Source organism: Pelodiscus sinensis, chromosome 1 (assembly GCF_049634645.1).
Source record: "Pelodiscus sinensis isolate JC-2024 chromosome 1, ASM4963464v1, whole genome shotgun sequence".
Lineage (NCBI taxonomy): Eukaryota > Metazoa > Chordata > Testudines > Trionychidae > Pelodiscus > Pelodiscus sinensis.
The window spans coordinates 121,977,264-121,997,460 of NC_134711.1; the positions used below are offsets into that span (position 1 = coordinate 121,977,264).

General features: G+C 43.9%; 1 long non-coding RNA gene across 2 annotated transcripts in view; it reads left to right on the plus strand.

Annotated features, from left to right (window-relative positions):
* Positions 1-20,197, plus strand: part of LOC112546529 (uncharacterized) — a 121,070-nt gene that overhangs the window by 26,070 nt on the left and 74,803 nt on the right. For both annotated transcript variants that reach the window (XR_012896198.1, XR_012896199.1), the window contains exon 2: positions 962-1,085. This is a non-coding gene — a long non-coding RNA (uncharacterized LOC112546529). The remainder of the gene's footprint in view (positions 1-961; positions 1,086-20,197) is intronic.

The window sequence follows — 20,197 nt, forward strand, 5'->3', positions numbered from 1 at the left end:
TACTTATGACTTCCTTATTAAAGAAGCTTAGTTTGCAGAGGACATCTATTCGTAGTGGCTGTCTCTACACTGGCACCCTTTTCTGGAAATGCTTAAAACGGAACAGTTTTCCGTTATAAGTATTTCCGGAAAAAGCGCATCTACATTGGCAGCATGCTTTTCCGGAAAAGCACGTTTCCCGGAAAAGCATCCATGGCCAATGTAGACGCGCTTTTCCGGAAAAAAACCCTGATCGTCATTTTCGCGATCGGGGCTTTTTTGCAGAAAAGACTACTGTGTTGTCTACACTGGCCCTTTTCCGGAATAGTTTTTCCGGAAAAGGACTTTTGCCCAAATGGGAGCAGCATAGTTTTTCCGGAAAAGCACTGACAATTTTATAGTAGATCGTCATTGCATTTCCGGAAAAAGCAAGTGGCCAGTGTAGACAGCTTTCAAGTTATTCCGGAAAAGCGGCTGCTTTTCAGGAATAAGTGGCCCAGTGTAGACACAGCCAGGGTGTGTGTCTACACAGCAGGACTTAGTGCAATTTGTGTCGCTTATTTCAAGTTATGTCAATTTTGTAGCTTATTTCAAAACACCTTATTTTGAAATTAGAAGTGTCTACACAGTGCTTATTTCAAAATAGAGCACTCCTCCTCCGACTTCCCTTGCTCCTCGTACAATGAGTGTTACAGGAGTTGGAGTAAGAAGTCCTCCAGCTTGACAGTATTTTGACATTATTTCAAAATAATGTTGCTGTATAGACATACCCCTAGAGGGGAAAGGGAACTCCTCCAAAGAGCTTCAATAAAAGGGTGAAGGCTACTAAGCCACAGACCATGGAAAGAGGTAAAGCCTGATGTTGGAGGTGCTGAGTGAGCCTCGTTTACAGGCAGTTTGTTCGGGTTCTCAGCAGGGGGGCTAGCTGGAGGAAGCCACCTTCTTCCATTCTTTAGCTTGTTGTTTCTGGACTGGACTGCAGGTGACTCCAATGGACTTTATTCCATGGAATTCTGGGAGGGGGAAAGACTTCTCAAGTCTGACCAGAAGGCCAAGTTACTGTATTTTGCGGAGCCAGAGGAACACTGGAGCTGCACCTGAGACAGGTAAACCACTTACAGTTCTTATGTGGGAGCGGAGGGCCACTGTTCTTAAAAATCTGACCACTTATGTGTGTCAGTGGGATCTATTGGGTTCTGAGCTCTTTTGAAAATCCACAGTAAAAGGCAGGCTCGTGAGTCTATAGTCTTCCGAGTCAGACCCAAGAGATGGGAGTTTCCCTCTTTGCTACTCTTGAGAGAGAATGTGATTCCCTGTAGGCATAAGAAACAAGCGTTCACTGATCAGTTATGAAGTACAGTCTCTAATATCCTTATGGTCCAGGGAAGTGGAGGTGCAAATTACGCAACCTTCTGCCAAGCTATTCCCCTTTCCCTATCCAGCATGTTTTCCCTGAACCCAACAAATCCAGCACACAGATCTGGAATTGCCTACCTCATTCCGAAGCTGTAAAGGAATGCCCAAGGTCACGAAAGATCTCCATATTTTGTCTAATGAGTTCTCTCCCAAAACTGGTTGGAGGGATATGTTGGGGTTCTATCCATGCAAATATCACCAGCCTCCCATGGAGAGGTTGATCATGTAGTATTAAGAATATGGGAGGTATACTAGTGACCAGCTATTTGACACAGTGTTCCCCAAAATTGCTAACATTCAAATATTCAGCAAAATTATTACATGCAAGCCACAGGCTCCCTGCCTCATTCAATAGATAGGATGGATGGGCTCTGCAGGAGTGAAGCTGGATTGTGTAGAGAAGGAAACTGGGGTCTTGCTGCGTCATGTGTTGTAGAAGCTAGTGTGTGGAAAAAGACAGTACGTGATCATGTATTTAATGTGAACATGTATGCTTAAGAAGGCCACACTAAGGCCATCTATATGGAAAACTCAGGAAGATTAATCTGAATCAATTAAAGGTGTAAACTAAAAATGGATTAAACGGCATTAAACCTGTCTGGACATACTCCTTCAGAATTGAAGTGGCCTTAATTCAGTTTGTATTAAGGTACAGCTCATTAAAGTTAGTTCACTTTTCCAAAGTCCCCATGTGGACAAATCCTTAGTTCTGACAGTGAGAGCCTCTGCAATGCCCCATGTGGCCTCCCTTGCTGCTATTCATCCTGCCTTCAGTCTCTCCCTTTCACACAAACTTGTCCCCAGCCAGGTGCTGTTAACAAAGCTGTTTGCTATGAATCAGAGCATCATCTGGGTGAAACACAAGTTCATCCTAAGATACCTCTTGGTGTACATGTACAATTCTGCTGTCTTGCAGCACCTGTGCAGTCCTGACCTAAAAGGTCTAGAGATGGGCAGCCTCTGAGCACTCACAACAGATCAAGAACACTTGAACATTTTCCCTTGTTTGTGAATTGCTGTGTACGTGGGGATACAATTATTGTCCAGATGCCTAAAGGAAAGCAGCATTGCATGTGTTTGAAGGCAGAAACTTCAGCATTAAGGGTATCCCCAGGCTGAAATTAGACTCCGGTGACTGGCCCATGCTAGTGGTCTCAAGTTCATGGGGCTCAGGCTGAGGCTGTCTACCTGCAGTGTAGACACACTGACTCTAGGATCTAGCAATTAAGCTGCTCCTTTACATGAAGTACGCCAGCCTGAGATGACTGGCACAGGCCAGTTCCTGGTGTCTAACTGCAGTGCACATTTACCCTCAGAGAAACTTTTATCCTGAAAACGTAGGTGCTTAAACTCAATGCCTATGGGGTTGAGTTTAGAGTTTTATGGATCACAACAGAGCCTGAAAATGGGATTCAGGTACCTAAGTCTGTGGTTTAGGTGCTGAAGACCTTTGTGGATCTGGGTCTTAAGCGCCTCTGTTTTCATTTCCCCATCTTTAAAATGGGAGTAATAATAGTAATTCCCCATCTCATAGGGGCCTTGTGAGGATAAGCACAGAAATGAGTATAAGGTGCAGAGATATTAATGGTGGTGAGCCATGTAAGTACCATAGATGGATGTAGGGGTGCCGACAGCCTCTGAGAGACCCTTGGCAAGGTGGAGGAGACCCGGCTCTGTGCCTTGGAAGGTGCGGGGCTAGGGTCAGCCAACCCACTGCACTGCTATTCTCCCGCTCCCCCAGCCCTAAGAGCAGTGCGGTGCTCTGGCGAGTATTTAAAGCAGCGATGATAGCTGGGAGCATTGGGGCCCTTTGAATTGCTGGGCCCTGGGGCAATTGCCCATTGGATAAACTTGAGCTCAGAGTGCATTATAAACTGTGAGCAATACAATTCAGTGTACACTTGGTTTAAATAGACTCACAGAGAGATTACATGACTTAATCAAGGTCAAAGAATGAGTCAGTTTTGCAAGTGTCTAAAACCCAGGAGTCCTGTGCCTGAGCCACTAGACAGCGCACCAAGAAGGATAAACTGCTGCTGTTTAATTAAGTATTTATGAGCCCTTGGCTGATGATACTCTCTGGACGCTCACAATAACATTGAAAATGGCTCTTGAAAACCTTCTGGCATCTTAAAAACATCCATATGCTGAGTAGTAGCTGTAGCAGCAGGCAAATGCTAGGAGTGATTCCAATCTTTGGTTAATATTAATCATACATTTTCTTTTTTTTGGAGGACACTGATGTAATAGTGAGTAAAGTGCAATATAAGTTTCCTTTATGTGAAACTTCATTATTATTGAGCCAACTTTTAGGCAATCAACACACTTAATTATGTTTTAGAACTAAGCCTTTTGCTTTTCTGCCGTAGCAGTATAACTTTTCCATGTAGTCTATACCAACTTTTTTCAAATGAGGGAATTTGCACATGTAGGCCTGTGCTTTGTCATAAAATTCCAGCAGAAGCTGTAGTGGTTACCACTACAGCTTCTGCTGGAATTCTTTTCTCCCCCCCTCCTATTTAAACAAGAAGGTACAGATCGAACCTCTCTAGTCTGGCACCCTTGGGACCTGACCGGTGCCAAACCAGAGAACTTGCTAAACCACAGGAGGCCTATATTGTCTAGCAGTATTAACAAGTTCGCTGCTTACTGGGCTCTAAGAAGACATTCAGGGGTTAATTAGAACTAAATAAAGGACAGAACACTGAGTCAAGTCTGGTGGCTGTAAATAAACTTTGAGATTGCAGGAAACTTTGTCCACAGCCCCTACAATCATGCTGGACCATGGATGTTGCTGGACTGGAGGGGTAGTGCCATGTAATACAAAGCTGTTGCATCACTGTGATTTCACTGATCTCTGGACTAGGGATGTGAATGACTAATTGACGCTCCGATAAACCAATGCTTATCAGACAGTCAACACGCTAGCGCTTCCCCTGCCCACTTGCTGCCTCTATCAGAGGTAGCTAGGGGAAGGGCAAAGAGGAGGGGGTGCTTCAAAGCGGCAGCACTACATGGAGACCAGGTCCAGACCCTGGACTCTATGTGGTGCTGCCTCTTTGAAACACTGCAGGGAGTATGGGTCTAGCAAGGATTTCTTTGAGCCCACCCCACCCCCGTGGTCCCCACAGTGCTTTTGGCTTTGAAGTTTGGTTGCTTGTTCTGATTTCTGTAATCCTCATTTCATGAGGAGTAAGGGAAGTTGAAGGAAGAGTGTCCTTCCCTCGACTTCCTGCTGCGTAGAGAGCGCTAAAAGCTGAATTAAACTACTTCAACTTCAGCTACATCAAATGTAGCTGAAGTTGCATTTCTTAACTTGACTTCAGTCCACAGTGTAAACATATCTTTAGGTCACGTCTGCACTGCAGGGCAAAAATCAAATTAAGATATGTAACTTGAGCTACGTCAATTGCATAGCCAAAGTTGAAATGGCTTCGTTCAGCTTTTAGCGCGCTCTGCGCAGCAGGAAGTCGAGGGAAGAACACTCTTCCTTCAATTTCCCTTACACCTCATGAAATGACGGTTGCAGGAGTCAGAGCAAGAAGTCCTCCAGCTCGAAATTTATGTTGAAATAATGGCTTGCTGTGTAGACATGCATTTGAGATCTGGGTTCTAATCCCTACTTTCTCTACCATGACATTTTATACAACTTCTCAGATGACATAATTGTAAAATGGAAGACTTTTATTTGTCTGCCTTCTAGGGTTGCGATACAAAGCCTTGCTCAATAGTAGAATCATAGGATTGGAAGAGACCTCAGGAGGTCATTGAGTCCAACCCCAACTAAACCATCCCAACCAGGGCTTTGTTAAGCTTGGACTTAAAAACCTCTAGGGATGGAGATTCCACCACCTCCCTACGTAACCCATTCTAGTGCTTCACCACCCTCCTAGTAAAATACTTTTCCCTAATATCCAACCTAGACCTCCCCCACTGTAACTTGAGATCATTGCTTCTCATTCTGTCATCTGTCACCACTGAGAACAGCCTCTCTCCATCCACTTTGGAGCCCCCTTTCAGGTAGTTGAAGGCGACTATCAAATCCCCCTTCACTCTTCTCTTCTGTAGACTAAATAAGCCCAAATCCCTCAGCCTCTCCTTGTAAATCATATGCTCCATCCCCCTAATTTGTGTTTTCCTCCCCTGGACTCTCCAATGCAGCTACATCGTTTCTGTAATGGGGGGCCCAGAATTGGATGCAATTCTCCAGATGTGGTTTCACCAGTGCTGAATAAAGGGGGATAATCACTTCCCTAGATAATGCTGGCAATTACTTTTCCTAATGCACCTTTAATATACCATTAGCCTTCTTGGCTACAAGGGCACACTGTTGACTCATATCCAGCTTCTCATTCACTGTAATTCCCAGGTCTTTTTTTGCCAAACTGCTGCTTAGCTAGTTGGTCACCTGCCTGTAACAGTGCTTGGGAGTCTTCTGTCCCAAGTGTAGGTCTCTGCACTTGTCCTTGTTGAACTTCATTGGCTTTCTTTTGGCCCAAACCTCCAATGTAGTCTAGGTCACTCTTGACCCTATTCCTACACTCCAATATATCTACCTCTCCCCCTAGCTTAGTGTCCTCTGTGAACTGGCTGGGGGTGCAATCCATCCCCTCATCCAGGTCATTAATAAATATGTTGACAAAACTGGCCTCTATACTGACTTTGGGGTGCTCCGCTTGACACTGACTGTCAACCAGATATCAAGCCGTTGATCGCTACCCATTGAGCCTGAAAATCTAGCCACCTTTCTATCCACCTTACAGTCCATTTATCCAACCCATACTTCCATAACCTGCTGGCAAGAATACTGTGAGTGACCGTTTCAAAAGCCTTGTTTAAGTCAAGGTATATCTCATCAACCACCTTCCCCATGTCCACAGAGCCAGTTACTTTGTTATACAAGGCAATCAGGTTGTTCAGGTATGATTTGCCCTTGATGAATCGATGTTGACTGTTCCTGATCACTTTCTTCTCTTTTAAGTGCTTCAAAATGAATTCCTTGAGGATCCTTCATGATTTTTTCTGGGGACTGAGGTGAGGCTGACCAGTTTGTAGTTCCCTGGATTTTCCTCCTTCCCTCTTTTAAAGATGGGCACTACATTTGCCTTTTTTCAATCATCAGGCCAATAATAAGGTTTATGTAAAGAATGATGATGTTTGCAGATGATACCAAACTGGGTGGGGTTGCGACTTCTTTGGAGGATAGGGACATAATTCAGAATGACCTTAGCAAGTTAGAGAAATGGTCGGAGGTAAACAGGATGAGGTTTAATAAAGAGAAATGCAAAGTGCTCCACTTAGGAAGGAACAATCAGTTCCATACATACAAGATGGGAAGCGACTGTCTAGGAACGAGCATGGCGGAAAGGGATCTAGGGGTCATAGTGGACTACAAGTTGAATATGAGTCAACAGTGTGATGCTGTTGCAAAAAAAGCAAATATGATTCTAGGTTGTATCAACAGGTGTGTTGTAAGCAAAACTCGTGAAGTCATTCTGCCGCTCTACTCTGCACTAGTTAGGCCTCAGCTGGAGTACTGTGTCCAGTTCTGGGCGCCACATTTCAAGAAAGATGTGGAGAAATTGGAAAGGGTACAGAGAAGAGCAACAAGAATGATTAAAGGTTTAGAGAACATGACCTATGAAGCCAGGCTTCATGAACTGGGCTTGTTTAGTTTGGAAAAAAGAAGATTAAGGGGGGACATGATAGCGGCTTTCAAATATCTAAAAGGGTGTCACAAGGAGGAAGGAGAAAATTTGTTCCTCTTGGTTTCTGAGGACAGGACAAGGAGTAATGGGCTTAAAGTGCAGCAGGGGAGGTTTAGATTGGACATTAGGAAAAAATTCCTAACTGTCAGGGTGGTCAAATATTGGAATAAATTGCCAAGGGAGGTGGTGGAATCTCCCTCTCTGGAGATATTTAAGAACAGGTTAGATAGACATCTGTCAGGGATGGTGTAGACGGAGCTTGATCCTGCCTTGAGGGCGGGGGGCTGGACTCGATGACCTCTTGAGGTCCCTTCCAGTCCTATGATTCTATGAATACAGGTGAAACTAGAATGTCTGATCTGATTCCTAGGTCAGTGCAGCTTCCAGAGTATTTCTTTCACCTTCTGCCTTCATATACAGAACAGTGCCATGGCTTGATATGGCAGCAGAACAGGTAGTTGAGATCAGTTGAGTATCTGGCAGAACCGAGATGCTTAGTCTCTATCTGTCATGTGACACTCTTCAATGAGTGGCATTTCCTTTCTTGTATTGTAAGTCATGAAAAATCTACATGGGGCCCAGTTTTCTTTTTAAGGGTATTGGGTGCAGAAACAAATGCTAACCATGCTAATTGAGTAAACAGTCAGATATTGTTGCTAAAAAACATTCAGCTTGGATTCTTTTCTATTTTGCTTCCAAAATAGAATAATTTGGCTCCAGGCAAACATCTAATCTGATATAAAATGCTCTGCCCGTGCTGGTTTTCACAAGAATCTTTTTCCCCCCTTCATGGAAAAGTTGCTAATGCAGCTTTGTCTAGTTCTCAAAAATAAACCATATTTATAATTCATTTGCCTTTTAAATATTGTTTTTTCCTACTTCAACTGAGATGCTAAGGGTAGAAATACGTGTGTGTGTGTGTGTGTGTGTTTTTAATTGATGTTCCTTCTGTTAGTAGCACTGATGATTATTGAGAGAGAGATTTAGAATATGTCTGTGCTGAATTGTGAATTCTGTTTTGGTTGGTGACCTCTAACTTTTGTTTCTTCATTTTTAAGTGTCACCTTGCTATGGAGTTGCAACCTTCTTTGTGGATTTGATCCATCCACATTGGAGTTAGTTCTCCTGTCCCATTGGAGTATGCTATGATTCTGTGAGAACTAACTGAGCAGTTATGGCAGAGTCACCAGAGTTGCATGACTCTCCCTGACTGTAACACTCGGATTTCGGTAGCCCATTGACTTTGAATGTCTGTCTCTCTGGAAGCCAACAGGGAAAGGAGGTGTGTGTGTGAGAGAACCCCCACCCAACTGCAGAGGATAAGGAGGTACAGAAAAGGTGACAGTCTGGTTTTAAAAGTGGAGTGCTTCTCTGTGCATGAGGCCAACCTATTGCCACGTGCCAGGAGAACAGGTTGCAGAGAGTATATGTGAGGAGGGCTGACTACCCAAAGGATGATGACCAGCCTTAGATTAACTTTTTTGGGAGAACTGGGGCTATTGGATTTTGTGGGCCTCCATAGGCTCTGACATGGGTCCAAATAGGAGGGCTAAGTGTGGGAGTTGGTTGTGGGTGGGATGGGGTGATGGTTCCAACTGGGAGATGGGCTCTGGGGTGGGGTTGGGGATGAGGCCTTTGAGATGCAGGAGGGGGTCCAGAATGGGGCCAAGAGGTTTGATGTGCACTTGAGCCATGTCTATACTACAAAGAAAAGTCAGAAAAAGATGCGCAAATGGCGAAGCGCCATTATTCCGCTTTTCTTTCGAAAGAGGCTTTTCTGAAATTTGGTGGGGTCTACATGGCGCCAAATTCCGGAACAACCTGCTCTTTCGACACATCCCTTATACCTCGTAGAATGAGGTTTACAGGAATGGTGAAAATTTGTTTTGGAAAAGCAGATGCGTTCCTTGGACGCGGCCTTGTTTTTCTGGGGTACCTCAGGTGCCAGAAAAGTGCTGCAGTCTAGACATAGCCTCAGAGATGCAGCTCTAGCCCAGCGGGCGGGGGCGGGGGAGAGGGCAGCATGTGGAACTGCCTCCCCGCTCCATCCCCTAGCCAATCAGGACCAGGTAATGTGCAGGGACTTTAGTGGCTGCAGCCAACTTTCCCGCTAAAAGATCTGTACTTTTGTGGGGCCCTCCTTAGCCCAGGGCTGCAGCCCCTAAAACCCTGTCCCTGACCCTGTCTGGTTCTCTCAGGAGTGAAATCAGACTAAGGGCTGCGTGTCCATGGTTTTTCAAGGTTATAACTCGCTAGTGCTAGTGGCTGCATTTAAGAAATTCCTTAGGCCAGGACCATAGTTTCCCCTAAGGTGCGCACTTGGGCAGCCATGCATGAAAAATTCTAGGCCTGCCCACCTCCTTTGCAGAGCCATTCAGCAGCGTTCATCACTCGTGTTCCTGCACGGTGGATGCCATGCGGCTTGGCTAGTGAGGTCGCGGGAGCTGGGGCATTCTGAGGCTTTGACAGGCAGCTGGGGCAGCCTCACCGTGGCTCCGTTCTAGCTGCAGCCACATAGGGCAGGGTATGGGGTGCAGGGCAGCTGCTCTGGTGTGCTCCAGCTGGAGCTGCAGTGAGGCTGTCCCTGCTGGGGCCACGTGTGCCCGGACTGGAGTCGGGCTGTGATTGCTTGTAAACAGGTAAGAATATCTCCTCCCTCTGTCATGCTCTGTGTGGGGCTTCCTACCCCATTACAAATGTCTACGGCATTAAAAATATGTATTCAGTTTTGTGCAAAGTTTGCATCAATCTGTAGAACAGAGCTGGGATTAATTTGTTTTTTTAATATAGACATTAGTTACATAGATGAAATATTCAAAGGGTTCAGTTAAACGTCTTGTGTATTTTCCTAGATCATTAAATCACACTTATATCAGTAGATACATTAATTTAATTGCTCTGTGACTTTACCAGCAGTCTTAAGTGAAGAATTGTGAATCTGAGCCTCTTTTTCTTATCTTGCTCTTTTTACAATTGTATTTGTTACACAAAGCATGGGACATTGCTATTATGTTCAGGATTGCAATAACTGCTTGTCCTAAAAAAGTGTTAGAACTGAGATGTACACTTTGTTTACATTTGATTTCAGAAAAATAGTTAATGACATACATTAAAATTAAAGCTGATGTTGCCAGCCAAACACCCAAGTACATGATTAGCATTAAAAGCATGATTGAATTGCATTGACTTCAAAGGGATTTAAGTATACAGTTAAGTGCATCTCTGAATCAGGGTCTTAATTTCAACATTTAAATTCTTATATAGTTTAAATGTGTGCTTATCAAAATAACTTTCTTATTTTCTTTACACTGTTATTGAACCCAAAGGTGTACTCCATTCAGATTGAGCAATCTACCTGTTAAGTTAAACTTCACAAAGGAGATACATTAATCTGTAATATACTAAATCTGAAAAAGAAATATTGTTTGTATCATAACCATTTCAACAGCAGCTACATGTCAAGCCACAATAGAGTGTTGTGAGCTTCCTTTGGAGTCCAATGTAGTTAGTGAGAGGAGGCAGCAGAATTGTGAGACGGGCCTTGTGTAAAGTGGCTTGATGCTTTGGTTAGTGGCCTTCTCTAGGAACTAAGGGCCAGATTCTCTACTGGTAGAAGTTGAAATCAGTGGAGCTAATGTGATTCACACCTGCTGAGGAGCTACATGTCAGGAGAGGCAAAGAAAGACACAACAAGTCTGATGCAGAAGACATGGACCGCGTGGTGGCTGCCCAGCTACTCCCGGGAGGGCTGTGTGGGTTAACTGGGTTACTATTACTACTACTACTGTAAACTGTAGATGAATTGTATTCTTTATTTTGGGAAGCTGGCAAAGAGAGAGGAGAAACTTCCATAGCTAACTGGAACTATTTGGGATTCTAGCTGTGATTCGCTGGATAGTGCCTTTCTGGGCTACAGCGGAGTATTAATTTTATTTTTATTTGCTTTCATATTAAATAACTATTTTAAATCCTGTACCTTATTAATTATCCTCTGTTTTAGTATTTTCTTCCATAACATTTTAAAAATATATAGATCTAAGATATTTGTTAGTAACTGATGGGTACCAGGGTGGCACACATCCAGCCAAGGGCACATGAACTCAATAGTAATGCATCAGACAAAACTCACTTCACTCATGGGTGGCCAGAACTATACTAGCCCTAGAAGGTCAGTTTAAGGTATTCAACTCAAACTTTGTAAATAACATAGCTGGAGTTAATGTCCCTTAATTTGAGTTTCCTGCTGTGTCCACAATGGGAGATCGACAGGAGCAAACACTCCCGTCAACTTCCCTTGTGCCTCAATTTGTGAGGAGTACTGGTGCCAAACAGGGGCACCCTCAGTTTGAGATGTATATATTTTTTAGACCGCAAAACTGACTGCCAGAAGATTGATCTCTGGCTTGCTAAGTATAGACGTGGCCTTAATTGTGCCTCTGTTCCTTGTCAGCCTGCCACGTTCACGGTTAATTAAGAAACTAGAACTCCTATAGCCAGGTGTATTCTGGGGAATGCTATAATCAGAGCCGATCTTAAGGGCGGGTAAGCCGGGTGGTTGCCTGGGGTCTGCCAATTGGTTAGGACTGGCCCTGGCTGCAATGTTTGGGTTCTAAATACAAACCTAAACTTGTGTTTCTGGATTTATTTTTTTTTGTTCAAAATTCATGAAACATTTGTTATTTAACTTAATCTTGGACCTGATCTGACAGTGTGTGATTTAAAAAAAAAAAAAAAATCAATCTGGTACCACTTGATAGAAAACAGGGGTTTAGAAATGTTACCAAAATCTTTTCTTGGAATGTTTTTTTCCATTAAATCTTTAGGCACAAATTTTCCAACCAGCTCTTACCTCAGGATCTCTAATTTCTCTTTAAACATTTAATTAATCTGTAAAGCATCCCTGTGATTTAGAAACCAGGAGGGTCCCTACTACTTATGACCTTTTTTTTCATGTGTCCTCTAAACTAGTTCTGATTGGTTAACCATAGACACCCTGTACCAGACCCTTAACTGATGTAAATCAGTGTGCCCCCACTGAGTTCAGTGAATCACCATCTCTTTACACCAGCTGAGGGCCTGGCCCAGTATTCAACTGTGCATTAGAATGTAAAGATATTCAACATTGCGCACACACATCCTTTTCAAGCTGCTAGTGGAATCGTGCCCAAGGTAACTTGGCTGCAGAGCTTTGTGGCTTGCTGCTCCGATTCAGTTTGTCCCTGTGGACGTGGTCTTTGCAGTGGAGTAGCGGCTTGAGAGAAGAGATGATCAGACCGTGCTGCCAGGAGAATGATTGCAGCTAATGATAGCGCAAGCCCTTTGAGTTTTCCTTGACCACAACTGATGGGTAATTAGCAAATCCTCCTGCTGGGCCATCTGTTGACTGTGTATCTTGTTACAGTCTTGAACGTTTTCTTCCAAATCACCCCTCCCAGCATCATTTTTGTGCTCCAGCCTTACAATTAGCAGCAGTGGCAGAGATGATCTCCTCAACACCCTTACTCAGTCCCCTCTTCTGAGGGATGGGTGCCGCATGTGACAAGATTAAATCTGTGCATTCCCGTGCCTTGGAACAGACACTATAACACATTGAGCAGATCCCTTTCAGCTCCCTAGCATGCGGTTGCCACAGGTCTGTGGGCTCCTCCAGTTTAAAGATTCTATTCCCTGAGGCTTCCTGGAATAAAAGTTGTTTCAAATAATACAATGACTGGGTGGGGCTGATGTAGGGACGGGGATCCTGCTCATTTTCTGAACTGCTCTTTTTCCCAATTTATTCCCTCTCTTTCTCTAGCTGCTCACAGCACGCTTGTTCATGCTGCTCTCAGCATTCCTTACTGTAACTTGCTTTGGATGCTGAGTCACATCTCTACTTCTTCCTACAAGACTTTTACGGTAGGCCAAGCATGGTTTTCATATGTGGTACAATGTTCAGTTTCTACACAAGAGTCTAGATGTGTGGGGAATAGAATTGTCCAGGGGTTTTAACTGGACAGCTTCTGTTAGCTTGAATAGGAGTTAAGATTGTGCTGTTTGGCCTTCAAAGCAGGTTGACCAGCTTTATAGCACAAATCTACTGTGTCTGTCCCAGGCTTTCACCACATGATCTCCATGTAAGGCTTGAATTTTCTGGGGAGATGGGGAGGGGAAAAAATGGTTTAACAAGTTCCAGCCAATTAAAGATTAGGCAACATTAATAATTAAAAAATAGGCTTATTCACCCAGACCTGCGCAAAAGTGACTCTCCAGAACTGTGCAAAATGAATGGTAGGGGAATGTGTGGTCTGCTTATGGATGTAGGGAATTTGAGGAAAGAGAAGGCTGGCTTCCTTAGGGGGTGTAGTAAGTTGAGGGTTAGTAACATGGAGTCAGCAGGCCTAAATAGAGGCATGTAACATGAAAACAGAAACAGGCCTGCAATCTAGTGAGCAAGACTTTGGTTTAGTAACAGGAGCCAAGAAAGAAGCCCTATTGATAACTGTGTGATTGTGTAAGTTAGGTCGAGCATGGAAGGACACAGGGAGGCACTGGGTACAGACTGTAAGCCAAAGGGGAGTAACGGAACATCTTAATAAGAAATGTCTTGGTACAAAAACTCCCTAAAAACTAATGCACATACCAACCTAGGTTCAGGACTGGGTCGAAATTGACAGCATAAAGGATAGTAAGTAAGCCCCCCTTCCATAAGGTGAGGGATGGTAACTAAGCAACAGAGGGTGGTAACCTGGTGCGTAAATAAATGATGTAAGTTGTTTGTACCTGCCTATAAAAGGACACCGCAGAGGGTGCTCTCCGGCCGACCTTGGGGGGGGGAGGGGGGGGCACTAGGCGCCTGAACGGCAGGTGTCATTGCCTAAACTTACAGAGTGCACAGTAGCTTAACTTTGACTAACTGCTGTTAATATTTGTTATATGGCAATAGGCCTGCTCGGTGTTGGTACCTTGTCAACGCGGGCCATAGTGCTCAGTGGTGTAACAGTGTACTGATCTCTGTTACCAACTGGTAGAGCTTTGCATTTGACAATAAACGTGCTCGATTGATTTCAAACCTTGCCTGCATCTGTCGTTTCCGGGGCCTCTCAGAGATCTCTTATGTTGACCCAAGTGCACGGGGTCTAACACTCTAGATAAAGGGAGTACCGATTGTTACGCACGCAGCCGAAAGTTTAACAACGGCGTAGAGGTCCTGTCAGGAGTGCGCCAGGACAACCCTGACCAGACGACGCTGACACTGACAGTCCAGACCACCGAAGGTACCGAGGTACGAGAACACCGAGGTACGACAGGGGGCAGTATTGAGTTAGGGGTGTGTTGTCCATTATACAGTGGTTATTACAATGATTGGGTGGGTGGGTGTGCATGTCTGCTTTACCCTATAGTCATCCCGAAATAAAATGTACTGGTAGATGCCAACCAAGGAGGGGTGCGTGTGGAATTATCCCTGTAACCTTAACTCTCCCACGACATAGTTTGTACATCAACACAGACAAAGCCATCCATGTCTGTGCAGTACAGATAATCTCCTCTTTAATCCAAGCAGAGTATCCATGAGTTGCAGTATGTCATGTGTCCCTTTGCTGATCTCTGATATGGGTACCAGCTCCCAAGGTTAGTGTCACAATATTGAAAATTAGTATTGGAGACAGGCCAAACCCCTGGCTGCAGATGGTCTGAAACCAAGGGCTCTCAGCTTTGATCTGATTGGTGCAGATGGCCCTTCTCTGCAATGGCCAAGCCAAATCCCTGGCACTGAGCATGCCCAGCTGTTGTGAAAATTCAAAGTTTGGGATTTACACTCCCCTGTAATGTTATATATTTTTTAATTGTAAATTTTAAATTAATTAGAATTCAAGGTAACTCCATAGAATTGAAGGTGACTAATTTTTGCACTGACTGTAGGATGGATTTATTCCTAAATTTCTTTGATTATAACATTGACCTAAAAGGATTCCTTTAAAAAGACCTCCCGAGGAGGACACTCAGCAGTCTGAGTTATTGCAACCCAGAACTTATTCTGATGCAGCCTGTGAGGTAAGGGCGTTACAAGATGGGATGAGAGTGACAAAGAATCCTTCTGCTTTCTGCACTTGAGCCGTGTCTCTCCTTTCTAAGGTGAGGGACAGTTGATTTCTAAAAAGAGGCATAGGGATACACTGAGCAGACCTCAGTGCAGAGAGAGGTGGTGAAAACACAAAGCACAGCCTTTGCAAGAAGTCAGACCCTCAAGAGTTGAGTCTGAACTATGACTGGATTTTCAAACTGTTGCCAGTATCTAGAATGGCAGTAATTAGCTATTCATGCCTTCTGCCTCTAGTGAGGAAAGAGGTGACTGTTTTTGACACACAGAAGAAATCAGCTATGCATCCCATGGGCAGCCCCATAAAGTTAGCTGAATTTGGAAAGCTAATCCTGTCGTCGCAGTCAAGCTGAGCAAACGCTTTGAGTTTTAATAAATGCAAATTAAATGAATGGTAAATCATCCTCATGTCTCGGTGGCTGTGAAAAATGTGTGGTAAACTTAAATAGTGACCATAATGTAATAAAATTTAACATCCCTGTGATGGGGAAAAACGCCTCAGCAGGCCAACAGTGTGGCATTTAATTTCAGAAAGGGAAACTACACAAAAATGAGGTTAGTTAAATAGAAATTAAAAGGCAAGCTGCATGGAAACTTTTCAGAGATGCCATAATAGAGGCCCAACTTACAGTATTTTTTAATGTGGGATATACATTTAAGAGAACCTAATAAGTACCATCATGGCTTAACAACCAAGTAAAAGAAGCAGTGAGCAATAAAGACATCTTTTAAAAAGTGGAAGTCAAATCATAGTGAGGAAAATAGAAAGGAGCATAAACTCTGTCAAATTAGGTGGGGAAAAAAAAGAACAGCTAGCCAAAAACTTAAAGTAATAGCAAAATATTTAAGCACATCAGAAGCAGGAAGCCAGCTAAACAACCAGTAGGGCATCTGACAAAGTGGGTCTTTGCCCACGAAAGCTTATGCTCCAACATCTCGGTTAGTCCATAAGGTGCCACAGGACTCCTTGCTGCTTTTGCAGATTCAGACTAACACGGCTACCCCTCTGATACTAGAGTATTTGAGATACTAAAGGAGCACTCAAAGATGATAAAGTCCTTGCAGAGAACCTAAATGAATTCTTTGCTTCAGTCTTCATGGCTGAGGATATTAGGGCAATTCCCAAACCTGAGTCATTTTTTTTTAGGTGACAAATCTGAAGAATTGTCCCAGATTGAGGCGTCAGAGGAGGTTTTGGAACAAATTGATAACTTTAACTGTAACATATCACCAATATTTAAAAAGGGCTCTAGAGGTGATCCTGGCAATTGCAGACTGGAAAGTCTAACATTTGTACTGGGCAAATTAGTTGAAACTATTGTAAAGAATAAAATTGTCAGACACTTAGATGAACATAATTTTTTGGTAGGCAATCAACATGGTTTCTGTAAGGGAAGTCACGCTTTATTAATCTAGTAGAGGGGCTCAAGAAACATTTGGACAAGGGGGAATCCAGTGGATATAGTATACGTAGATTTTCAGAGCCTTTGACAAGGTCCCTCACCAAAGGCTCTAAAGTCAAGTAAGTTCTCATGGGATAAGAGGGAAGGTTCTGTCATGGATTGAGAGCTGATTAAAAGACAGGACACAAAGGGTAGGAATAAATGGTAAGTTTTCAGACTGCAGAGAGAACTAGTGGTGTCCCCCAAGGTCTGTCCTGGGATCAATTCTATTCAACTTATTCATAAATGATCTGAAGAAAGGGGTAAACAGTGAGGTTGCAAAATTTGCAGATGATATTAAACTGCTCAAGATAGTTAAGACCAAAGCAGACTGTGAAGAGCTTAAAAAAGATCTCCCCAAACTAAGTGATTGGGCAACATGATAGCAAATTAATGTTGACAAATGTAAAGTGATGCACATTGGAAAAAAATAATCCCAACTATACGTACACCATGATGGGGACTAATTTAGCTAGAATTACTCGAGCGAGATCTTGAAGTCATTGTGGATAGTTCTCTGAAAACATCCATTCAGTGTACAGTGGCAGTCATAAAAACAAACAATGTAGGAATCATTAAAAAAGGATAGAGAATATCTTATTGCCTGTATATAAAACTATGGTGTGCTCACATCTTGAATTTTACATACAGATGTGGTCACCTCATCTCAAAAAAGATATACCGGTATTGGAAAAGGTTCAGAGAAGGGGGAAAAAAAAAAAAAAAAAAAGGGGGTTTGGAACTGGTCCCATATAAAGAGAGATTAAAAACACTTGGACTTTTCATCTTAGAAAAGAGGAGACTTAAGGAGGGGTGGGGTATATGATAGAGGTCTATAAAATCATGACCATGTGGAAAAAGTGAATAAGGAGGTCACCAAATGAAATTAATAGGTAGCAGTTTTAAAACAAACAAAAGGAAGTTTTTCTTCATGCAGCACACATCAACCTGTGGAACTCCTTGCCAGAGGATCTTGTGAAGATTAGGATTTTAACATGGTTAAAAAAAGAGAGCTAGATAAATTCATGGAAATTAGGTCCATCAATGGCTATTATCCAGGATGGGTATGAATGGTTTCCTTAGCCTCTGTTTGTCTGGAAATGGATGGCAGGAGAGGATTCATATGATGATTAACTGTTGTGTTCACTTCATCTGGGGCATCTGGCATTGGCTGCTGTCAAAGACAGGATACTGGACTGGATGGACCTGTGGTCTGACCCACTGTGGCTGTTCTTATAAATAATAAAATAAGCAAAGAGGGGGACACAATAACACTAGAACAATTTAGGTGTTGAATAATGTGTCTGAATCTCTCTACTCCACACGACATAGGGGCATGACAACTACTCAGTTGTACTTTAAACTCCTTTTCTTTTGCTTAAAATGCAAGTGTTTAATAAATGTAAAATAGCAACATTATTAGGCTTTGCTTTCTGTTCCATCTCACAACATTCATGCTCTTAACATTTCCATGGCTTTACCATAAAAAGCTTTATAATTTAGTTTTCTAAAAATAACCCACCATGCTCTATCCTGCATTTTAATCCTCCTTTGGACCTACTGGGCCATATAAATCTATCCCCAAATTGCTAATGCTGTGAAAAGCAAATATTGTTCCTTCCTGTAGTATATGCATTATTAATAGGGGTTGGGTTTTTTAGTACAGGAAGTTCTGGTGGGTTCAGTTATGCAGTAAAGGTTTCAATCTCAGACCCCTAAGCTCTTAATGCTTGGAAGTAGACATACAACTGATAAATTATGGATTGACTGTACTCATACCTCTAAACCCTGGGAGGACAAATTATGGTAGTATTTAAAGATATTTATCTGGATTCCCTAGAGTCTGGTGTCTGGGCAGAGGATGCTTTCTAGACAGTGTTGATGAGCTGTGCTCCATTGAAGGCAGAATGCTGTTAGCTTTTTGTCAGGGCTTGTCCCTGCTTTCAGGTCTTTTTTGCTTTTTTTTAAACAAAGGTGACACTCTTACTTCACACTGACATTTTCAAAAACTTTTAGTGGTGGTGAGGTGAACAGGGAAGAACAGAAGATGCATAAATTGATTCTGCTTCCTCTTTAATAAATGGCATCCATGCCTTAAAAGGAATTATATTCATTTGCTTTGTTGAATGCAGAGCAACATTTAAGACCAAACTCACAAGGGTGAATTTTTCAAGGAAAGTACAGCACTCCTATCTAACCCTTTTTGTTAGGCGAGGGAATTACTGGGTGTAAAAAATGCCACTGTAACTGAAGGGTAGCAGTAATTGAAGCAATGGCACCGAAACACCCCTTCATTCAAGAGATTTATTGTAGGTAATTCTTTCTCTGAGAATTAAAGGGGGGAAAATTCTGAAAAAGCCAAAAGCCTGGGCTGGAAATTTCTTGGGTTCCTTCTCAGGATTTTAAAAAAATGCAACATGGCAAAAAGAGACACTGTTAAATATCTAACCAAATGACTCCAGGGATGGGAGTCATGTCTAGTAGCTGGAGCGCACAGCTGCAAGCTGGTAGTCTTGGTTTGTATACCTAGCTCTTAATGACTTGCTGTGTAACCCTGAGTCAAGTTGTTTAGGGCCAAATTTTGCAATCAGCAGGAACCTTGACTTCTGTGTGCTTGTGTTTCCCAATCTTATAATTGGGGGTGTGTGACCATGTCCAGGGTGGGAGTACACCCCCCCTCTTGGGGCAGGCCCCTTTCGGCCACTACTGCTCACCCTACGCCCTCACCCAGGTGTAACCCGTGTCCAGGGTCTTGCGTTAGGCGTGCCCTAGGCGCCGGAAGAAAAGTACAATGCTCTCCATGTGAGACGGGAGAGAGGGGGGCCCGGGCCCGCCCTCACTCATGGGCCCCAGCCCAGGGCCCTAAGGACACAAATCCTCCGTGATTTGGTCCGGCTGACGGGGCGTCTAGCCAAAACGTGTCAGCCCACCAACCACTCCTGGTTCTGCCCTGGGCTACTTCCTCTCCCCCGTCCTCCCTTGACTCGGGGTCCCCCCAGCTCACCTCCCCCCTGGCTGATGGTGCCTCTAGGATGGACTTTGGTCAGGGGCACCGGCTTCCTGGAGCCGTGTCAATTGCGCCTCTCCTTCCTCCTCTCCTGCTGGGGCAGCGGCGTTTTCAAACGCCCGCCCCTCGCTTCCGCCCCCTTTCCCCCCGGCTATGGTGGCGGCGTTTTCAAGCGCCCCACCACTTCTGCGGGGCAGGGCCAACCCACTCGGACGTCCTGGGGGAGGGGCCGGACTGCACGTTCCAACTCCCCCTTGGCCACGTTCCCGTTGCCGCTTGCTGTGGTGTCCGGGCTTGTCAGCTGCACCACGGCTTGGGAGCGCCCGGGGCACCGAACAGGGCTTGCTCGCTGGGGGCATCCTGTCACAGGGTGATAAGCCTCCTTTTCCTCAAAGAGGTATTGGTGAGACCTAATTAACATGCTGCAAAGCACTTTGAAATGTTCACATGGAAGGCAGTACGTAGAGGGCTAGACTGGCCTTTAGGGCTTCATGGAAACTTTTCAGGAGGCCCCAGGATTTGGCAGTTTTGCAGCCCCCTCTTTATAGTGGATCATAAACTTCAGATT